At 40.9% G+C, this 22,041-nt stretch overlaps 1 protein-coding gene and 1 long non-coding RNA gene across 3 annotated transcripts in view; one reads left to right on the forward strand and one right to left on the reverse strand.

Moving 5' to 3' along the window:
- The window catches only part of DAB2 (DAB2, clathrin adaptor protein), a 186,300-nt gene extending 168,734 nt beyond the window's left edge, over positions 1-17,566 (reverse strand). The window contains exon 1 of one of the 2 annotated variants that reach the window (XM_021076650.1): positions 17,215-17,566. The gene's annotated coding sequence lies outside the window, so the exon portion shown is untranslated. The remainder of the gene's footprint in view (positions 1-17,214) is intronic. The other variant, XM_021076651.1, reaches the window with a different exon arrangement.
- Positions 1-22,041, forward strand: part of LOC102163534 — a 59,559-nt gene that overhangs the window by 28,646 nt on the left and 8,872 nt on the right. The window lies entirely within an intron of this gene.

Consider the following 22,041-nt stretch of genomic DNA (forward strand, 5'->3'; position numbering starts at 1 on the left):
GACATGTGAACCTTTGGGTTTCCTTATCAGTCTCCATAAGGGTATTTATGATGGAATGAGATAGCACATGCAGAGCCCTTAGAGCAGGATCAGAGTCCCAGGAAGTACGAAGAGGTGTTAGCTATTATTCCTGGCTCTGTCTCATTTTCCTAGATCATTTTTGCTTTGCCTCATATTTTATTCTTCTGCTTATTGCGATCTTACTAGTACATAGAATAGAGGTTTTATAAAACTCCTTAATTCCTTTTGGTGCTCTGTCTGCAGTGAGGAGGATGTGTTTGGAGAGAATGGGATTAGAAGTATGAAAGTCAATATAAAAATAGTCCATTTGATAGACTATAGCTAAAATAGTTGCAGTAGGGATGTAGAAGAAGAGAGGTATACAAGAGACTGAATTGATAGGACCTGGCAACCGATTTTATGTCAAAGGTAAATAATAATAAATCTGGGATGACTCCTATTTGGCTAGTTTAGGTGTCTGGGCAAATGACGATGCCATCAATCAGGATCAGGCATGTATACAAAGTGACTGGGGATGGTTAGGAGTGGTAATAAATAATGAGTTGGGTTTTAGCCATGTTGACTGAGATTTTTTGTGTGTTTGTGGGATAGTTAAGTGAAACCTAGGAAAGCATTGAAAAAAATAAGCATCTAGAGCTCTGGAGAGATTATAAAGATAGATCCATTGGATTAGAATTCAGCGGAAAACAGGGTTTTTTTGGTTTGTTTGTTTGTTTGTTTTAGCAATGATTATAGGTAAAATTGCACAATAGTAAATGACGGCCCAGGAACTTTTGGGAAATGAGCTTGAAGACAAAGGCTGTGTCTTCTTCATGTCTGAATTTCCATCTAGGGCATCAGCCTAGCCCCTGGCACAGAGGAGATGATCAGTAAACCTTTATTTCATGACCTACCAAATGAACACATGAATAAGTAAACAGAAAAAAGCCTCAGAGAAGACTAAGAAGGAGTATTTAGAAAGATGCCAGTCAACTAGGAGAGAATTATTTCTCATAAGGGAGAGAGTTTTTAGAATGAAGGTTCAGTCAGCATTTTAGGGAGTTGGATGATATGAATTGGAGATAGTTAGTGCACTGAATAGCGGAACCAGGACTCGAAAAGGTCTCAAGAGTGGGGAAATTAGAGTTAAGTCTCATGGTTATTTACTGGGGATAAATGGAAAATCCTAACCAGGTTCAGAGAATCAAATGCATAAATAGTAGACATAGATGACCTGGTTAATTGCATTCCTGGAGTTTAACCGTATGCTGAGAGTTCAATATAAATGAATACAATAGAGCCTGACTGCCAGGGTGTGTAATTAGGCACTGTTAGTACAAATACACAGCAGGAAAATATGGGGATAATAATACCTAAGTAAATGTTAGAGATACCATTTGGGACAATGCACTTTAAGAGAAAAAATTATGGGAGTTCCCACTGTGGCTTAGCGTGTTACGGACCTGGCGACAATCCATGAGGATGAGGGTTTGACCCCTGGCCTCGCTCAGTGGGTTAAGGATCTGGTGTTACTGTGAGCTGTGGTAAAGGTCAGAGACATGGCTCAGATCTGGTGTTGCTGTGGCTGTTGGGTTGGCTGGCAGCTGCAGCTCCAATTCAACCCTTAGCCTGAGAACTTCCATATGCTGTGGGTGCAGTCCTAAAAAAAAAAAAAAAAAAAAATTAAAAAAATAGAACTATAACATATGCAGGAAACAAGCAGCAGAATAAGGAAGCCATGCCATTCACTTGAAAATGGGCTAAGGGAAGTTGGCATGTTCCACTTCAGGCTGAAGAGGAACTAATCTTATTCTGTGTAGTCATGTCTAGATCAAAGGGCAGAACGATAGAAGTGACAGACTGAGAGAACTCAATTCACTTTGAGGAAAAAAAACAACTCTATAATTAGGCCTGTCTCTCAATGGAGTTCGCTGTTAGTGGGAAAAACAGCTGATTTACTTGTTTATTGAACTAATACTTTGGTGGCATCTACCAGTGTTTCTAAGGTACATATCTCTACACAGCAGTACAGTAACCAGTGATCCATGACTACTACCCTATCAAAGTTTACATTTTTGATTCATTTATTTTTCAGGTGTTTATTGGGTTCATTCCGTGTGTTAGACTGGTCTCATGCCTCAGGGATAAAGTGAGAATGTCTCTATTCTCATGGCCTTGTCCCATGGGGGAGGAAGACGTTAACCAAATAAATATATAAATATACATGAAATCACAGACTAGAGGAGCATTTGCACAGAGTAGCAGGATGAATTCTAAAAATGAGAAACTAACCAGGGGAATTAATATAGTTTGGTGAGGTCTGGAATGGTCCTCTAAGGATGAGCAGATTGTGGGTAAATATGGAGGGAACAGTGCATGCAAGGTTGTGCTCAAGGATGGAGAGGAGGCCAGAATCACTGGAGCAAGGCTAACAGAGGAGATGAGTTTGGTGAGGACACTGGTCAGCCCAGGTATGCTCCCCGAGTCTTTGTAAGAATTGGCTTTATTCTGAGTGCCCTGGGAAGCCCCTGAACAATTTAGTGAGGAGAGTGATATAACACAATAGAATCCATTAGAGGAAAAGGATTCCTCTGGCTTCTGGGTGGAGAATGCATTAGAGAAGGGAAAACTGGATGTGCAGAAAATAAGGACCCCATTGCCTCAGTCCCAATGAGAGGTAATGGTGCATTGGAAGTGGATGGAGGCAGTAGAGATGGAGAGGAATGGATGAACTCCAAGCACACTTCAGAGCAATTTTAACAGTAATTGAGGACCTGATTTCAATGGTACTTTTTTCATATAAGGAGTTAGGATGAGGAGGATTTCAAGTACAGTTCTTAAGATTCTAGCTGCTATAATTGGCTGCACTGTGAGAAGGGTCCTGGAGGAGCTCCAGGATTGGGAGTGGTGGGGAGATTGATCATGGATAGGAGTCCTCTTCAGACAGGGAGGATTTGTTGGCATGACTGCAGACATCCAAGTGATACCAGTTAGAACTGAGTCAAAGTCAGAGGATCAGTGTGTCTCCTAGGGTTAGGAATAGGGATATTCCTTGGTGTTCGAGGGCTCTGTCTCCCTTCCCCTTCCCCTGATATAGCTGAGATGGAGGGAAAAGATGAAATGCAAATATGTTGCCCTTATTTTCAACAGAAAACTCTGTGGCACTGATTTTTTGAGACTTTTTTTTTTTAAGGAATTCATATAGAATCCGTGTTGCCTGTGTTGATTCAAATCAGAGCTTTAAAAAATGCTTTTTTTCAGGTTATCTGTGGTCTTTTAGTCATGAACTTGTATTCCCCATTCTTTGATAGTATTGAGGATGCCCTCAGAGGCCTCTTCCTAAAAGGAAGATGTTTTCTAGAGGTTTTATTGCTTGTTAGCAAGCATAGAATCACTGAAATGCTGCATATTTCTCCCACTGAACTATATTGTACAACAATCTCCCATGAGAAATTGAGAAATGGCCTAGAAGTTGTTAAACAGTAGTGGGTTTTTTTGTTTGTTTTTTCTTAAAACAATATTGGTGATGGGTATGAGAGAGATGACCATTAAGTCAGGGAAGATAAGTATTCCTGAGAAATATGCTTCAGCAACTATCAAAGTGCCAAGAGGTCTTTCACATCAACACTTATATTAGAAGGAGAGAAGAAACAGCCATCAGACAGAATGACGCTGTCTCATTATTCTCCTCCACCCACAGTAACAAGTCACTTTTTTTTATATCGTCTCTTGACCTCCTAGTTCTACACTTTCTACAACAATTTCGTTTACCATCTCATTTTAGCCCACTATCTGATATGTGGGCTCTTGAAATAGGATCTTGCTTTGGTCTCCTCTCACTTCTGCCTTCCTGCACTCTGTCATCAAAGGGAACTTTCAAAAATGCTTCTTTCATAACGCTTATCTTGGGTTCAAAATCTTCCATGTGGTCCACATGTTAAGATGGTAAAAATAAATAAATAAATAAATTAAAAATCCCATTTCGTTTGCCTGATGGTTGAGAAACTTGGAAGAACTCAACCAACCCTAGCAATTGTATTTTCCCCCTATCCATTGTCCCACTGTCCTGTAAGCACACTGAAGTGTTCCTATCTCAGCTTTCCTTTATGTTGTTGGCCCCTCTGGGAATGCCCAACTCCTTGCTGAGTCTGCTCTTCTTTCAAGTCTAACACTGAGCTCCACCTCTGGAAACAATCCTGGGACATGCAATCCTTACAGATTTTGCATTGTTTGTCACTTGTCTCTTTATATCATTATGAACTGTCTACACTTACATGCCCAAGGTTTTGCAGCTAAGCATTCCTTTCCTCTGCTGCACAGGAACCCTCCTTAAGATGTTTTCTGGCCCCAGTTCTCAGCAACCCTCTCCAGAGTGGCCCCCGCAAAAGCTTGGCTTGAGGTCAGAGCATCGAGGTCATCTGTATTTAGATTCAAGGCATTTTCCAGTGAGGAAGGAGACAGGCTTATTTGAAAGTCTAGTTTTGGAAGGAGGAATGAAGAAAGACAGCTTTTGCCAGATTCTCTAGAAAGTATACTGTGCAATAAAATGTAAGGCATTTTAATCTCCTCTCTCTTTCTCTGTCCCAGTTTTTAGAACCAATTTCCCTATTTCTTGTACTGACTTACATTTTCCAGTTTTTTCCACAATCTCTTTTCCCCTGTGGTCTTTTCATACCCCCTAAGCATACGTCCTTCTGTCATCTAAGATTCTTTTTCTCTCCCAAATCATATAAACACAATTATTTATTTCACGGTCTAACCTTTCCTCTTTTCATTTATAACACTTGATTTCCTTTTTATTTATTAAACTTCATTTTTATTTATTCATATTTTTCTTGATGAGTTGAAAAAGACTTCCCTTTCTCTTTTCATTATCCCTAAACAGTCTGTCACCAAAGGCATTGATATTTCCATACAAAGAACATCTTGTATTCAGTTCAGGTTACCACAGGGTAGTAACTTCTTTTTACTTCTCATGTTCCTGGCCACTTATGATTTTGTGTGCCTTCTGATATTATTTGAATGTATATTTGATATTGAAGATAAGGTTTTATAATAAATTACTTTAGAGTACTTGGATTTGAGGTCAAATAGTCTACACTACCTACTGTATTACTATTCACATACTAGCTCAATTAATGTTTTTAAATGGCTTTGAGCTATCTGATAATTGTCGCTCTGGTGTAGGCCGGCGGCTACAGCTCTGATTAGACCGCTAGCCTGGGAACCTCCATATGCCACAGGTGCAGCCCTAGAAAATACAAAAAGACAAAAAAAAAAAAAAAAATTAAATATTTCTTAACTTGGTCAAGAAATCTCCTACTCAACCTTTCAGAACTTTGTGAAGGGCACTAAATTGATGTTTTTGCTTGTTTTTGCCCTTAAAGCCTTACCACTTAAACCTCTTGTATTGAAAGGAAAATATTGCAGGAGCTTATCCACATGATATGCAGTAAACTGTACTGCGAGATACACACAGAGGATGGGACTGTTACCACTTTTAAAATAAATGGATGTCTTTCCCAGCCATGTAATCTCATCGGCTCTTTCTCAGATGAAGTAGTAGTTTCCTTCCTTCTGATTAAAACAAGTGCTTGTCTGAACAGTCCTAATCTTGTGGACTCTATTTACTCAGCATTATAATAGGGAGGAATAAAGTCAGAATAGTTGCCCGGATGTGAACTCCATCTGTCTTGGGAGAGGAAGTAGGGAATGAGGTGCATAATATTTAGGTGAATATTTTTCATGTCAGTACTTAGTGGGGTCTTCTCTATGCTGGCAGTAATTTATCCCTGACTGGGGCCAGAAAAGTCAAAAGGCTTCTACTCTGAAAGATCCCCAGGATGCAAATGCAATTTCATTCATGTGAAAAATGCCACTTTTTGGTTTTTTAAGGCACAGTTTGAAACTGTGTTTCTATTTTCACATATTTCTTTTTTGTCTTTCTTATCCAGTATTCACTCTATTTAGATTTTGAACATATGTTTCTGTAGCTTGCAGGGACTTTTTGGCTTTCTTTGGCTGAGTAGTCTGGACTCTCATTTAAATCACAACAGGCATAAGGGTTTCCACATATTTTGGCATCCCATATCGCACCTTGTCATAGCTTGCTGTATTTTCAGGAATTGTGGAAAACAAAAGCCATAACAATACTAATTATTAAGCACTTAATGCATGCATGGAACCACCCCAGTCATTTTATATAAATTACTTTAATTCATCTTCACAATAATCCTATAGATAGGTACTCTTGTTGTAATATCCATTTTCAGATGAGGAAACTGAGACACGAAACTACTAAACAATTTGCTTCAGGTAGTCCAGGTCTAACTGGGGGAGCCATGATTAAAACTGGACTCCATTTCTCATTATTTTAGTCTCTGCTTTATGATAAAATCATAGTGACAGAAACATAAGACTATTTTTATGTGGTGGAATGATTGCTTTGCTAGATAAAGGATAGAATTGATCTTCCAAATTAGTTAGCTTGATTTCTGGAGTCCCTAAAATGATTGGTGAGGACAGGAAGTGGGGTTATCAACTGGATGCTAAAATGGCATGGCCCAGCTTCATCCAAGAACATCAGGACTTTAATGGGGATCTAATGCACATACTTCAGAGAGGTGTAACTCTTTCCTGAGAATCCAGGATCCAAAAAGAATCTAGTGGGGAGATATTAGGGAGTCAGTAGGAAAGTTTGTTGTTAGAGGGGGAGTTTAGGAGAGCGGACAGTGAAATGTTTCATATTAAGCCCATGGTGAAAGGATCATGCTGATTGCAGAATAGCTGGTTATCATTATCCAGTTAAAAACATTCTCAAAATATAAAAGCGGTCTTATTTCTTGCTTGTGACATTTGCCATTATTTCACAGGTTTCAAAATACAAACTTTGGACGTTCTAGCCCTATATGGGTTACATATTTATCCTTAGGACCATGTGCATTTTCATGACAACTGCAATGAAATGGGTAATTGTATCCCTTATTGGAAGCATAGGTGCAAGGACAAGGTCATTCCAGTCCATGAATAATAAAGAGGGATGGGAATAGATTAGAAGACTAGCACTTGGGCTTTTAATGTAGAATAGCTTGTCTCTAAAAACCTAAATTTAGTGCCCTAAATTATGTACTAAACAAGAAATATGACTTCAGAACCTAAAGAATGAGAATACAAAGAACAATATATAAAACCAATATGCAAAAATTCTTAAATGTCTTTCAGTTGTCAATTCTCATAATTACTGTTTAATGTAATTCTGATAATTTCTTTAAACCAGGTCATCCTACTCTTTTCTTACGAATAGAAACCTCCAGATTATGCTCTCTCCCTGAGGGAATGTGTTCAGTGTTAAACGAATATTCCTTCCTCTGTCCTTTCATTATGTTATTTAATCTTCATGGCAACACTCCATTATAGTTGAAATTAAATAATTGGCCTTATGCTACATAGCTAGTGAGGGGATTTGAATTTTGGTGGTTCTACTCAGAGCCCAGGCTTTTAATCACCACCAATCTGTTCCTTTCATTCCGTTAACTGGTTCTGGAATGGAGTTCCAATGCTCTCAGAAGAGTATCAAGAACAGACTCCCATCACTCCACAGAACAAAATAAAAAAAACACACCATCTCATAAGATTTCACTAAAAAGATCACTTATGCATTCCAGATAACATCAGATAGCCTGTGAATCAGGTGAATTACACCCTTCAGCTAACCCCCTCGGCTTTATCAATATTAAATCACAGCTGGATTACTTTTACAACCTGTTCTTTAGGGGAATGGAGGCACATTTCCAACATATTTGAGCAGAGGAATTTTTAAGCAAGCATAATTGCCTAATTTGATTGGAAAGAACAAGGGAAACTAAATATTTTGAGTGCCCCTTAAAAGTATCAGTGTGTTACTAGAGGCTAGCATATCATTTATTTCAGTTAATCTTTCCAAAGAATGTGTGAGGTAATTATTATTATCCCCATTTGGCAGATGAGAAAACCGAGATTCAAGAATGCTTGCTAACTTTCTTAAGACCATAAAAGGAAATGCCAGAATATAAACTCAGCTGATTCTTTGGTATTCAGATCCCCATCCATCATTTTAGGGTGCGCAGAGATTGTTCTGTTGGACACAGAATATGGTTTCTAATGTCTTTTTTTTTTTTTTTTTTTTTTTTTTGCCTTTTAAGGCTGTACTTGGAGCACATGGAAGTTCCCAGGCTAGGGATCCAATCAGAGCTGTAGCTGCCGGCCTATACCACAGCCACAGCAATGCCAGATCTGAATTGCATCTGTGACCTATGCCACAGCTCACAGCAATGCTGGATCCTTAACCCACTGAGTGATGCCAGGGATTGAACCCACAACCTCATGGTTCCTAGTTAGGTTCATTACTGCTGAGCCAGGAATGGTAACCCCCAGTTTCTAATTTTAAGGATAGATTTGCATTAAGCCACACTCTTGTATTCAAAGATACAGGCTGTGGGCTTGGAAAAGAAGCCTTCTCCTAAGGACCTCTGCAAGGAAATAAATGTGGCAGAGGGGTGAGGACTTGGAGATTCTTAGAATGTATAATGGTGCTTTCACTGCGGATTTGACTTGCTTGAAAAACTGACTACAAAAGAATTTAATGAGTCCAATTTGGGACATGTTAAGTTTGAAGTGACACTGGAACTTATCAACAGAGCTGGCTAGTAGGCAATTGGGAATAGAGCTCAGAGGTGAAGTCTGGGCTCAATTTGGGAGCACACAGTGTATAGCTGCAGATTTGAGTTACTAAAAGGATAAGATTTCCTGGGTTGGATATGTACAAAGAGCAAAGGACAGATGATAGAAGAGTTCCCAAAGCACTGGGAGCTGAGAAAGAAGAGCCAGTGAAGGAGGTTGAAAAGCACTCATGAAGGTAGGAGATATTTACAGGGACTAGTGCCTTTGAAGAAAAAACCAGAAGAGACTTTCAAGTAGAAAGGAGCTGTCAATAATGTAACATAAAGATAATTTAAGAGGATGAAAGCTGAAAAGGGGTCACATGATAAAAAATTATCTAGAAAGTCATGAGGGATACATTTAAAAAATAAATGTGTTTGAGTTTCTAGATAACATTTTCAAATCACAGACAGAGCTAATTTTTCACTGTAGACCAATCTAACTATTACAAGAATAGATAATACTGAAAAGAAAAAACTTGCTAGTAGATAATTAGGCATATGACACATTAATCATTTGAGACAAGGCAAATCTCATGGCAAGCTTAAGGAACTGTGTGGAAGCCTGTGTGGTTGGAGCAGAGTAAGTGAGGAGGAGAGCTGCAGGAGATGGAGTCAGAGAGAGAACCATGAGGGTGGAGAGCATGGAGCCTGAGAGATTACTGTATGCACTAGGATGCCATTCTAAATGGGATGGGAAACTTTAGTGGTTCTGAGCAGAGTAATGACATGATCTGACATATGTTTCAACAGAATCACATCCAGATGCTGTGTTGAGAATAAAGTAGGACAAACTATTGGGGCCGGGGTGGAGAAGACTAGTTCAGAGGCTACTGGGATCCAAGAGAGAGGTGATAGTAGCTTGGGCCAGAGTGGCAGTGGTACACGTGGTGATAAGAAGTCGTATAGCAGATGTATTTTGAAAGCAAAGCCCACAGGGAAACTATTAGAATAGGAATTGGGAACTATATATACACCACACCACTTTATTTTCCTAGGCTTTCTTTTTTTTTCTTTTTCTGTAATAAGTAGCTGGTTGGAGGTGGAAGCAGTGTTGAGATGAATTGTTTTCCAGACTGGGAGAAATCACAGCAGATCTGTATGGTAATGAGAAAGCTGTGGCAGTAAGAAGAAAGTTAAAATGGGCAAATTGCCAGTGTGGTATCCTCAAATAGATGAGATAGGGAGGAAGGGAAGAGCTCCGCCAAATGGGAAAAATGGCCCCCTTCTACTCATTACTCTGTAGCCTGACATGGTGGGTCCTTAACTTTACATGTATGTATGTCTTTTTCAACATGAATAGTTTTCAAGGACTCTCTAACTAGTCAACTTTGTACTTCGAGTACTCACAGATGAAGGAAATACAGACTTATGACTATGTTATTAATTATAACAGCAGTAAAGCTGCATTTAAGAGAAGCACAGTTATGTAAGAGGCATTATTTCCTTCAATCTAGCCCCAATGTTTGATCCATAAAGACCACCAAATCCCTTGAAACCAAAGATTCATGCCTACTGCCCACAGTTTGGAAAATCTGCTTTAGTAAAACGGCATGAGTCCTCATTTTCTGAAAATGCCTGGGGTTTCTTTGCATGAAGTTTCTTTCAGGATTCCTTGTGTCTTGCACATCCTTCAGGGCATAGCAGAACTCCTTTTCCACTAATTATGTTCAATCGCAGGCTTCACTTCTTTCTTTGTGTTCCAATAATTATTTCTTCTTGTCCTTTACCCATATTCTGTTTGCTTAGTAACTGAATGCACAATGTATTCCACTGAACCCCTAAACACTTTAAATGTATGTCCTATGCGAACACATATGTCTACATATCCTTTCTCCTTTATTACCTGAGATTATTTCCAGCCTGAAATGATGTCCTATTCATTTAGTTTCCCAATAATGGACAGTTCAGTATTTAATGGAATAGAAATACTTGAAAACTTGATTTATTTTTGTGGTGTTCTAGATGACAGAATTAGTAATGGTAGGCAGAATTAAAAACAAGATAGATTTTAGAGTTCCCACTGTGGCTCAGTGGGTGAAGAACCCCATGAGGATGCAGATTCAATCCCTGACCTCGCTCAGTGGGTTAAGGATCCGGTGTTGCCATGAGCTGTGGTTTAGGTTGCAGACATAGCTCAGATCTGGCGTTGCTGTGGCTCTTGTGTAGACCAGTGGCTATAGCTCTGATTAGACCCCTAGCCTGGGAACCTCCATGTGCTGCAGGTGCAGCCCTAAAAACACAAAAGACAAAAAAAAAAAAAAAAAAAAAAGAAGAAAAAGAAAAAGACAGCCAAGAGATGGCATCTGGAGAAAGAGTGGAAGCAATCATAGTGAGGTGTCCGAGACAATCTTCCACTTCATTCACCAACAGAAACACAAAAAAACACATTTAGTCTTAGATCCAAGTTATCCATGATCCAGAATGGAACAGGTCCAAGGTGTCTGACAACCATAGGATGAAAATATATACACTGAATGGGGCTTGGGGAGCTTAGGAGACCTCTCCAAGTGTTGAGGATACTCTATCTCTTTGAGTACTGGACACAGCTCATAGATTTTGCCATTAATATTACCAGAATTCTTGGCATGTGCCTGCAGCAGGTGCTTAATTTTATCTCCTTTCTCATTCATCCTCTTTGAGTCCTCACATATCTTAAGATACTTTTTTGAGTAGTAATAACATAACAAAATCATCTTTACTTGATACTGTGTCATCTCTGATTATAAGAAAACATACTATATAGTTATATGGTGAGCCATTGATTCACTTCTTCACCCAAGGAAAACATCGTCTTTGGAAAACATTTTCTTTTTGATGTTTTGTCCAAGAAAATATCTGTTTACATGTATAAAATGGGCCTAGAATGTTGAACAAAGACATATTTATACGTTTTCCCATCATATTTCAAGATGTTTACTCCTTCAGCAAATAATCTGACTTGCCATTTAGAAGCTTGGGAGTGTGGAAGAAGGCATCACCATCCCAGCTTTTTGGGTTTCTGTTGGCTATTTTGACAGTCCACTCAGTACTACTGAAGAAAGCTTTATGTAAGTGAACATCAACTTCACTTTTCATTGAACCATGACCTTAAAAAACCAATCTCTTAACTTCCTTTGGGGAGCCATGTGACTGACTGCCTTGTCAGCAAGCTACTTTTCCTGAATCGAAGTTATTTCCTTTCCTACAGAGAAAAATTGCTGTTATCACTTCCAACCCTTTCAGTAATGGCCATTTTCATGTATAGTTTACTCTTTCAAAAAAAAAAAAAAAAAGTCCTTTCCTTTTTGCTTATTTGCTAAAAAAAATTGTTTATCCTAAAGAAAAATGTAAGGATATAAGCACATTTCTTGGTCTGTGGGAAAATCAGCATTTGCAGAGATTTCTGATCCAAGAGACAGTTCAAAGTTCTCTAAAAAGCCTATTTTAAAAGACTTATTTCGAATATCTAAACATAAGAAAAACACAGTCTGGTTAAAGCCCAGCATCACCAAAGTGTTTCCCAATTTCTTTTATTTTATAATTTTTTTTTTCCTTTCCAGTTTGTATTCTGCATACTTTTCTCTAAGATTTAACTCTGGAACTGTTTGACAATCTCTCAGCCTTGGTTTCTGAAACATGGTACATCTTGATTTCTTCTCTTAATGATTTTTTTTTCTCACCCTTTTCCCATAGCTCCTCTCACTTTTTCTGGCTCTGTCCTTAGCATCCTGCTCCCTTTTCTTTTTCTTTCTTTCTTTTTCTTTCCCTTTCTTTCCTTCTTTCTTTCTTTCTTTCTTTCTTTCTTTCTTTCTTTCTTTCTTTCTTTCTTTCTTTCTTTCTTTCTTCCTTTCTTTCTTTCATCTATCTTTCTTGCTTGCTTTCTTGCTTTCTTTCTCTCTCTTTCCTTCCTTCCTTCCTTTTTTTTTTTGGGGGGGGGGTCTACACCCAAGGCATATGGAGGTTCCCAGGCTAGAGGTCAAATCAGAGCTACAGCTGCCAGCCTACACTACAGCCACAGCAGCAAGGGATCTGAGCCAAGTCTGCAAACTACACCACAGCTCATGGCAACGCCAGATCCTTAACCCAGTGAGCAAGTCTAGGGATCGAACCTGCATCCTCATGGATACTAGCTGGGTTTGTTTCCACTGAGCCACAATGCTAACTGCCTGCTCTCTTTCTATACATTCTAACTGGACGTTCTCACATCCACTCGCCTAGCCTGCAGCCCTGTCTGCTCACTGATTTTTCCCATATGTAACCTAGACTTCTCTCCTGAACTCCAGCCCAAATACCTCCTGGGCAGCTCCTCCCAGATGTCCCACAGTTCACCTCGGACTCTTCATATCCCAAACTGAACCCATTATCTTCTTCTCAGCCAGCTCTTCCTGTGTTTCTTATCTCAGCCGGAGTATTTTCATGCACCCAGACACCCAACCTTAAAATCACTGAGTCATTCTTAATTCCATTCACCTTAGAAAGATTTCTCCTATCTCTTCCTTCCCTAAGTGCAACTTAGTTCAGGCACTCACCAGCTCCCTCAGGTTATCACACTGTTTCCTAACTCCCTGCTTCTTTATCTAGTCTACATTGATGTCAGAGACTTATTATGAAAATGACATTTAATACATCATCTTTTTGCTTTAAAATCTTTGATGTCCCCCATTTCACATGCACAAAGATCCCCAATTCCTTAACAGGCATTCTAAGGCCATTTGTAGTTTATGCTCCAGTGACTCTCCTGGGCCCATCTTTTATCAACACCCCACCCCAAAGGCATATATGCTCAATTCACTATAATCTTCATATCTCCTTGTCTTTGCACATGGCATTATCACCTCTACTTGAGATGTTCTCCCCTGTCTTCTTTCCCCTGCCTAATGGTGGATGTCATTTATTTCTCAAGAGCCACATCAAATGCCATCTCTTCTTTGAAGTCCACCCTGACTTCTACAGGAGCACGTCCTCTGTCTGCTCTTCCTGCCCCAAGCTTACCTTTACACTAGCATCTGCATCCTGAACTGTGAATATTACGTAATATTAATGGACTCTTAAAGAGCAGGGGCTACGTCTTCTTTCCTGCATTACAAAAGTCTATCATCATGTCTGATTCATGGTAAATTTGGGGTTCTTATTTATTTGCTAAAGTAATGGAATTAATGGAATGATGGAAAATTATTATAATGGAAAATCTTAAGAATGGCCCAACTGATTCCAAATTCCCATCCTAAATATTTACTCTGTATTTTCTTTCTGCTAAAGAATTCTGTTTACTCTCAATCTGCAACACGCTGTCAGTGGGACTCTTGTGATTGGCAGATAGGACTCAAGGTGAGGACAGAGAAAGAATTCAATAACTGCACTGACAGACACTGGAGTCAAAGCGAACACTCCCTAAAAAGTGATGTGTGTGGTCAGCTACTACCACCTCCATCGGCTACGTGATAAAACTGGGAGCTAGAGAGAGAGGTGGTAAATCCAAGGGTCATTAGAATACAGTTTGTATGAGATGAGAGGCAATTCCCTCCCCTTCCCATGGTGAATGGACACGAGGGTACCCTGTCTTTCTCCCTAAGGTCTCCTTAGGGCTTCTAAGAGAATGGTTCACAAAGACTGTTGTATCATTTGGTCCCCTACTTGTGCACTTGCTGTGAATCTATCATAGGAGTAGGGGTTCTGAATCTTGGTGAGAGAGGGAGAGAGGAGGGCAGTGTTAAACTAGGGGCACCCGGTTTAATGGTCAAGTTAGGAGATTTCTGTGGGTCAAGTGGATGCTACTTAGAACATAGTTGAGGTTGTTTCACCCCAGTTCCAAGACAGTTTCCCACTGCACCTCAGCTGCAGAAGGCTATAGAGGATATGGCCAGTGACAAGAGCTCCAAAGGGTTGAGCTGGATTTCCAACTTCTCAAAGATTGGGGCGCAAAGAACTCACATCTCTAGTCCCCAGAGAAAGCCAGAATCTGGAGGCCTGCCACACAGAGGGCACCCCCAGCCAGGCTGTGGCCAGAGAATCAGCACTCGCCGAGAGAGAGATGTTACACAGTGGCCTGTTGGCACAATACTCTTCATTCTCTGTCTTTCCCGTCAGCCCAACACCCAGGGGGAGTAATCTTAGAGGGGAATACAAGGTGGTAGTGCTCCTGAGATAGGCCTGCAGTTAGGCAGGGTGCCAGTTCATACATGCACTGGGAAAGTGGAGGAGGGCAGAAGGTAAAGATAAACTCATGTTTAATGACTGACTGCACTGAGGCTTAATATTTGGAAACAACTGGGAAATTTTGGAGCTGCCTCAGATGCCTGAAGAGATCTACCTCCCAGTAGAGAATTAATACTTGATTATAGAACAGCTGGGAAGAATGATTTATAAATACAAAGGCTTCACATTTCTTACTGAGTTAGCAATGCTTTCTAATTTAGGTACATGTAGAAACCCACTGAAATTTGTAGACACCTTGCACAGAAAGAAACAAATTCAACCCCAAACCACTATCAAAGAAACCTTCCTTCTATTACTGATTTATCTCTGAATCTGACAAGTAACACCATTCACTATATTCCCTAGTGGACCTTCTGGGGATCAGAACATGGTCAAAGGTCCCCATGGAGGACATGCAGAAAGGCAGTCTTGTTCTGACCCAAAGGAGCTCACAGCATAAAAATAAAGTGAAGACAAAGGGAAGTCCCTACTCAGATCACAGCTGAGAATGAGTGCCTAACTGGTTTCAGGGTGATCTGGAACTTTCTGGAACCATGGAGAACTGCTGATTAGCATATCAGGAGATATATTACATAAGCCAGCCATGTTTAGAGATAGCTGATGTGTTTGTTCTTCTCGCAAAATGTTTCATGATATTATAAAATAGTAACAGCTATCCTTGAAATACTTCTGTCTAATTCTCTCTCTGTTCTCTCACTCTTCCACCTCCATTGCACACATATATATTGCTTGGCGTATCACTTGTTTGTCAACTCTCTTCCTGCCAGCCCTTTATTAGTCTATTTTCTGGCCAATTTCTTGCTTTCTCAGATCATTTTCCCATAATCCCTCTGAAAATCTGAGGCACTCTGCTGTAATGGAATTCCTTGGACGATATAATATTAGTCTTTAAGGTATTGCATTAGCCATACACCTATTTGGAGAGGTCTCTGATTTTTCAACTTCCTCAGTGAAATTTGCTTCTTCTCTTGAATCCTCTATGTTTCAGCCAATTCCCCCCTTATCTCCTTCTTCTCTGGGACTCGGCTTCCCTGAACTTTAGCATTCCCTTTAGCCAATTCTCCTTGGAAGCTATTTTTTTCTACTCCTGGGGCATCCTCGACAATAATGTATAAGCAACAATCACAGAAATGTGTACAAGAAACACTGATAATTGTCAAATTTTAGCCTCAGAAGGTTTTATGCATAAGGATTCTGTTGATGCTAGAAGGAACCAAGTCATCAGAGGTAGGTGGCCATGAGAATTAGCTAAAATGCATTAACATTTTCATAGTAACATATAGTAGCAAGTAGCATAGTATAATACATATAGCAACAAATAACATAGTCATCTAATTCTTAACTCTGTGCGAAGTCACATTGTGCGTTTGTAAGTAGGACTTCAAAACAACCCAATAAGAAATGGAAGAAAGGCTGTTTCTAAAGATAAGTAGTGAGTCTGGCCTCCCTACCTTTCTCTCTCTCAGTTTTTAAATGGGCTCAAGCAATTTGAAAACCAAAATTACTGGACAGAAATAATTACTGGGCAGAACTGAGATGCCTTATGTGGTGAGGGTAGGTAAATTTTTGTGAGGTTGTAACAATGGCTCTTTTTTATGCCCTGGAAGTCCAACATTAAACATCCACTTCCATCAGGGACTTTGGAATTGCAATATATCGAATGAGCTATGCTTTATTACATGCTGATGGAAGTAATCACGGCATAGTCACGCATTGCAGATGCTAGCAACTTCTTCCCTTTTGATGTAAAATATAACATGAAGTCTTTGCATTAAAGTCAGAGGTATAAAATCTGCTAGCATCTGTAAATATTTTATTCTTTAGGTACTCCCCGGTGCTGAAAATAAAATGTAGAGAACGTTGCCTGAATTTCTGAAATAACCTCCGACCAAGAAGAAACCACCCAGTTTCTTTATCATAACAGCTCCCCCTGCTGCTTCAAAGTGAGGCTTCGTGCCTATTTGCCGTTTTCCCTTCAGTCTTTGAGGGGCTCTGGAAGCATGGCTGGAAAACATTATCCTCAACTGAACCGTAGCCAGGAAAGTCTCAGGAGGGAATTCTTTCCTGACATAAAATTAAACCTGGCTTCAGCATATCTTCGGGGGGAAAAAGAAGGAAAACTTACTGTTGATGTTTCTTGGCTGGGCTTTCTTTCTGTTCTTAAAGCAACATTATTTTAGAAATCTGTAACAAAACCTGTCATCTGCCAAGTCAGCCCAAGCATCCCAGCCTCTCTCAGCTCAGCTCAGCTTTCTCGATCTTGCCTCCCTCCATGCAAACTGGGCGAAATTTATTCAAAAACAGATGCCTTTTAACTCACCTGTGGTAGAAGCAGTGACTGTCTCTTCCTTCCGTGGAAGGGAATCTGATGCCAAAAGTCCCACAGAGTCCAAGGCAGAGTGGCACCGATGTGGTGGTAGAGCTGCCAAGCCACAGAGTAACCAGGCCTCCAGGTGACTTGTCTTTTAGCCTTGCTGGATTGATAATTGTTGCACGACTTCAGCAGTGGCTCAGGAGCAACTGGCTGCAGGCAATATATTTTCAGGTCCAACTGGATGCACGGCTTATTTAGAGCAGAAAATCTGGGTGCTGTGGCCGTAGGAGGCCTCTGCCTCTCTGTGCCTGTGGAAGATGGTGTGATGAAGATTACTGTGTGACCTGATGCCACTGGAAGGAAGGTGCTGGGTTATTTATTCACCCAAGAGGCAGATGTTAGAATCACTGAGTTAAAAAAAAAAAAAATTGCCTCAATCCAGGGCGCTGATGCTCTGGTGGGTGAAAGACATCTTGCATCTCAAGCTGAGGCCAGATATACTGTTATCTACCAACCCAGTGCTGGTCCAGAGTCACCTTTTTCTCTGCCTTTCTATTCCCATCAAAAACAATGACTTAGAAAGTTTGTCAGTGGGTATGAGAGTATTACAGCAAGGGAACTGACACCATCAGAAGTTTTGTAGCACGCAGCATGATCATTATAGGTTCTGGAATGTTCAGGCACTGGTCTCTGGCTCTGAATGTGCTACTCTCATTAAAATGTATTTCTAGGATAAGAGAATGGTGTTTGGTATCATCTGTGCAGACCAGGAAACAGCATAGGACACACTTCACATACTCTGTTAGGAAGTGGCTGAGATGGGGGCTAACACACTGAGAACTTGCCTGCATGGCTTGGGTTTAAGACCTACTCCTAATTGTTTTCCTTGCTTAAGAACATCTCCCTCAACTGGCTTATGTAAGAGACTGCTTTTTGGATACGAAGGTATTCTCCATCTGAGACATTCATTTATCATTGTTATTATTATTTTGGCCACGTCCTATGGCATGCAGAAGTTCCTGGGCCAGGGATCAAAACCACACCATAGCAGTGTCTTAAGTTATAGCAGTGATAATGCCAGATCCTTAACCTGAAAGGCCACCAGGGAACTCCCTGAGACATTCATTCAAAATCTAAATATTTCAAGATAGTAAAGTAACATTATAGTGAACAGTGTTTTTAGCGGGAACAGTTAGCCAGTTAACTAACCACGCCCTGATGATGGGGATGACATTGGTGATTGGGAAGTGCTTCTTTGAAGAAGGTAGGTTGAGGCAGAAGGCTCAAGCCAGAGGCAGTGGGTGTTGAAGGGAGGGTTTTGGGGAGACAATAGGTGGGGAGACCTGGGCCTCTCTGGGACAAAATGAGAGCACTGTGAGCTAGCATTTGGCCAACAAGGATGGAAATCGTGAGGTCCATGAGGAGATAGGTTCAAGGAAGAGAGTAGAGTCGGAATATAAAATCACCTTCTCTCTCATAGTTTTCTGAGCCTAACCTGAGAACTGGTCCTGTTTTCCTCAATATCCAGATACTTACATAAAGTGATTTCATTGTTCCTCACCCTAATAGGTGATTTTCCCCTCCACTTGCTTGTGTAGGTCTCAGAATAAAGACTGGAGAGTTGGGTCCCAAAAGAGAGGGCCAGTTGTCACGACTTTAGCCTGCCTGTCATTGTCTCCTGCCTGGACCTATGCAGTTTTATTCTTTTCTCCACCCCCCCCCCATTCCAGATTCATCTCATACCCAAAGGCAACCCTGATGATGTCACTGGCCTACTAAAAGATATTACAGTTGGTCAGCGGAATAATTTCTCACCTATAGTAGGTTTATTTATTGTTAGAAACTACTTAGGCCTCTTTCCTGAGAGAGGATTATATATCTTTATCCAAGGCAATGTGACTTTTAGTGCCTCCTGGATTGAAGGGGTATCCTTTGCCCATGGATGTCAGGCTTGGCCATAGGCTTTATTTTGGCCAACAGAATATGAGCAGATATATGTCTTGTCTCTGGAGAGAGCTTCAAAAATCATCATATGTTTCTGCCAGTCCTTTGCCTTGGGAAACCAGGTTTCCCAAGTGGAAGCAGATCCTTCAGTCTGACTCGAAGAATAAGATGAGAGGACACATGATAGAAGAGCCATAGCAGCTGATCCACAGCTACCAACATGGAACACAAATGGGAAACAGATGTCTGTTTCTGTAAGCCACTGAGATTTGGGATTTGCTTGGTACACCAGCAAAACTGACTAATATAAAATCCACTCCACAGTTTTGCCTCAGTCTACATTTCCATACTGACATGAGTGTGACAACAGCACATGCATCCTATACTCCAGCCAATCTAGAAGCATCTCCATTCCCCAGCCCTGGTATTTCTACTTTTATTATTTTCCCAGCTCAAATTACCTGTCCCCAGTTTTCAATAAACCTCACTTTAGAGATTCTTCTAGCTACCTCTAAGTCTATCTCACCTATGAAGTCTTTCTGAATGTCTTGGTTTGAAATGCCTTTTTCTGTCTCTGAATTCTCCAAAGTATTCATGTTTCTGCTACCTATGACTCTATTTGTTAATAATAAAAAATGCCATCTATAAAGCATGTACTATATACCAGAGATAGCTGTTCAGGTATGTGTATCTATGCATACTACATGCTGGTTTTTACCAACAGTGTTTGTGTGCATACACTAAGGTTAGGAAAAAAGAAAAAGGATTCTTGAGGGTGAAAAACCTGTAAAGGATAAAAGGTGAGGAAACAGCAGAAAGTGGCAGTCATCTTCCTACCACAGTGATGTTCTGACACCTGTGGAAAAGCCAGGGAGGATGGGAGATCCGTTAGGAAGGTCTTCAGCAGTAGTGCAATTCCAAGAATTATTCTGCCAAGCCAACGTGACTCTTGAACCAAAGTGATCTTTTCGTGGGGGAAAGGTCTCATATCTCAAATGACCTGCACTGGTACCTGCAATGACCTTGCTTGGTCATTGGCTGGGAGTGGCTTGTGGAAATATATGGTAGTGGATCCCAAACAACAGCTGGGGGCATTCATCGTGATGCTCTCAGAGCATAAAACATGAACCCCCACATCACTGGCTTACTGAATCTTCGCAGAAACTCTCTGAGGTCAGGACTGGTATCATTTTTTGCTTTAAAGTAAGGACACAGAGACTTAGAGGGATTAAGTGGTTTTGCTGCCATCACCCAGTTAGGAAGGGGATGGAGCCTGAGCTTGTCTTCTAAACTATCATTGACTTCAACTCTGGCGCTTATTAAGCACATGAATGGGTAACTGCACCTTGGTGTTGCCTGTGAGAAGGTGGAAACCTGACCTGACAATGATCAGTGCCACTCTTGCTTTTTTGCTGGATCCAGAAATGCTCAAGCCTCCCCTCCTCCACCCCCCAGTATCCATGATGCACAAGCTCCTCCCCTATCTGTGAGTCAGGAAGAGAACTAGATGTTTTTCTCTAGACTACTGTGTACTGTTCTGATAAAATATGATGAAATATTTTATGAATAAAACAGCTCATGAGAAGTGCTTCCTCAAACCCCAAGGAAACAGGGTTCTCAGATGCTTTTTCTTGTAAGTTTTTGTTGTTCGTTTTTGTTTTGTATTTAAGAGAAGGTATGATGATCGTTGTACAACTATAAATATAATAAAATTCACTGAGTAATTAAAAAAATAAAACAAAAAGAGAAGGGAGGTTGAGAGTGGCGTGGATGGTCAGAAGAACAAGATTTCAGAAATCTGAGCCGGGTTGGAGAAGAGGGCCAAGCGAATCCAGAGAGCCTTAGAGGGTCAGAGGCTGGAAATGTGGAAGGGCTGGGAGGCCCGGGTTCCTTGTGACCACAACCACGGCGGCACCCGAGGAAGCCACAGGCTGGCGGTGCGCACCACTGAAGGTGTGAACACCTGGTGGTCAGGGGGGCTTGAATTGGGGGCGAACATGGTGCCTCGAAGGAGACTGAAGCCTCCGTTACTTGAAGACATCACTTCCGCAAAGCTGGATAAAACTAGTTCCTGGATTTGGGGTTGCCGCGACTCTAAGGGCTACCCTAAACTGTCCTTGGACCGGCGACAGCCCCTCAATAGCGTGGTAATAATAAAGACACTCACCAGTCCCTTGGTTAAAAACCATGAAACTCAACACCATATTCAAAGTAAAGACAGCCATCCACCTGCTGCAAGTCCCTCACGCGAGGCCAAAAGGTGAGGAGAAAACATCCCAGACCGCTCTGCCCACAGGAGGGTGAGCGGAGGCTGCGCGAAACCTCGCGGGAAAGCGCGAGAAAAACAGCACCGCCCTCGCAGGCAAGCGCCGCAAAGAAGAACCGGAGGAAAGAAGCAAAGCGGGAAGAAAAGGAGAGGAAGCCAAACGTGCTGTTTGCAACTATCCTTATGCGAGGGGGTACACTGATCCTTGAGGTACTGCAATTCCAGGTCGATAGGTGATACGTGGAGGGGATGGGGCAAGCATCTATTCCAACTCCCTGCTCCCCAAATCCATATAATACATTGTCCTCGGATAGAGGACTCAGTCACATGCCAAACTGGTAAGAACAGGTACTACACTTGATCGTAGCCAAAAGGCCAACAAGCGATATTTTTCCATATAATTCTTGAGCCATTTATCCCAGTCCCATTTCATCCTGGGTCAAATCAATGATGTGTTGTTATATTGTACCTATTGTTTTGGTCTTATGAATATTTGTATGTTTGGGGTTTTTTTCCTCCTGAAGCTAATTATTCTTTTTTGTTTGTTTGTTCTGTGACTGTGACTTCCGTTGTTGAGAAATTCCGAATAGTCTTCCTGAGAGAAGTAAGTCAAGTGGAGTCAC

The sequence above is a fragment of the Sus scrofa genome, chromosome 16 (genome assembly GCF_000003025.6).
Source record: "Sus scrofa isolate TJ Tabasco breed Duroc chromosome 16, Sscrofa11.1, whole genome shotgun sequence".
NCBI classification, from domain to species: domain Eukaryota; kingdom Metazoa; phylum Chordata; class Mammalia; order Artiodactyla; family Suidae; genus Sus; species Sus scrofa.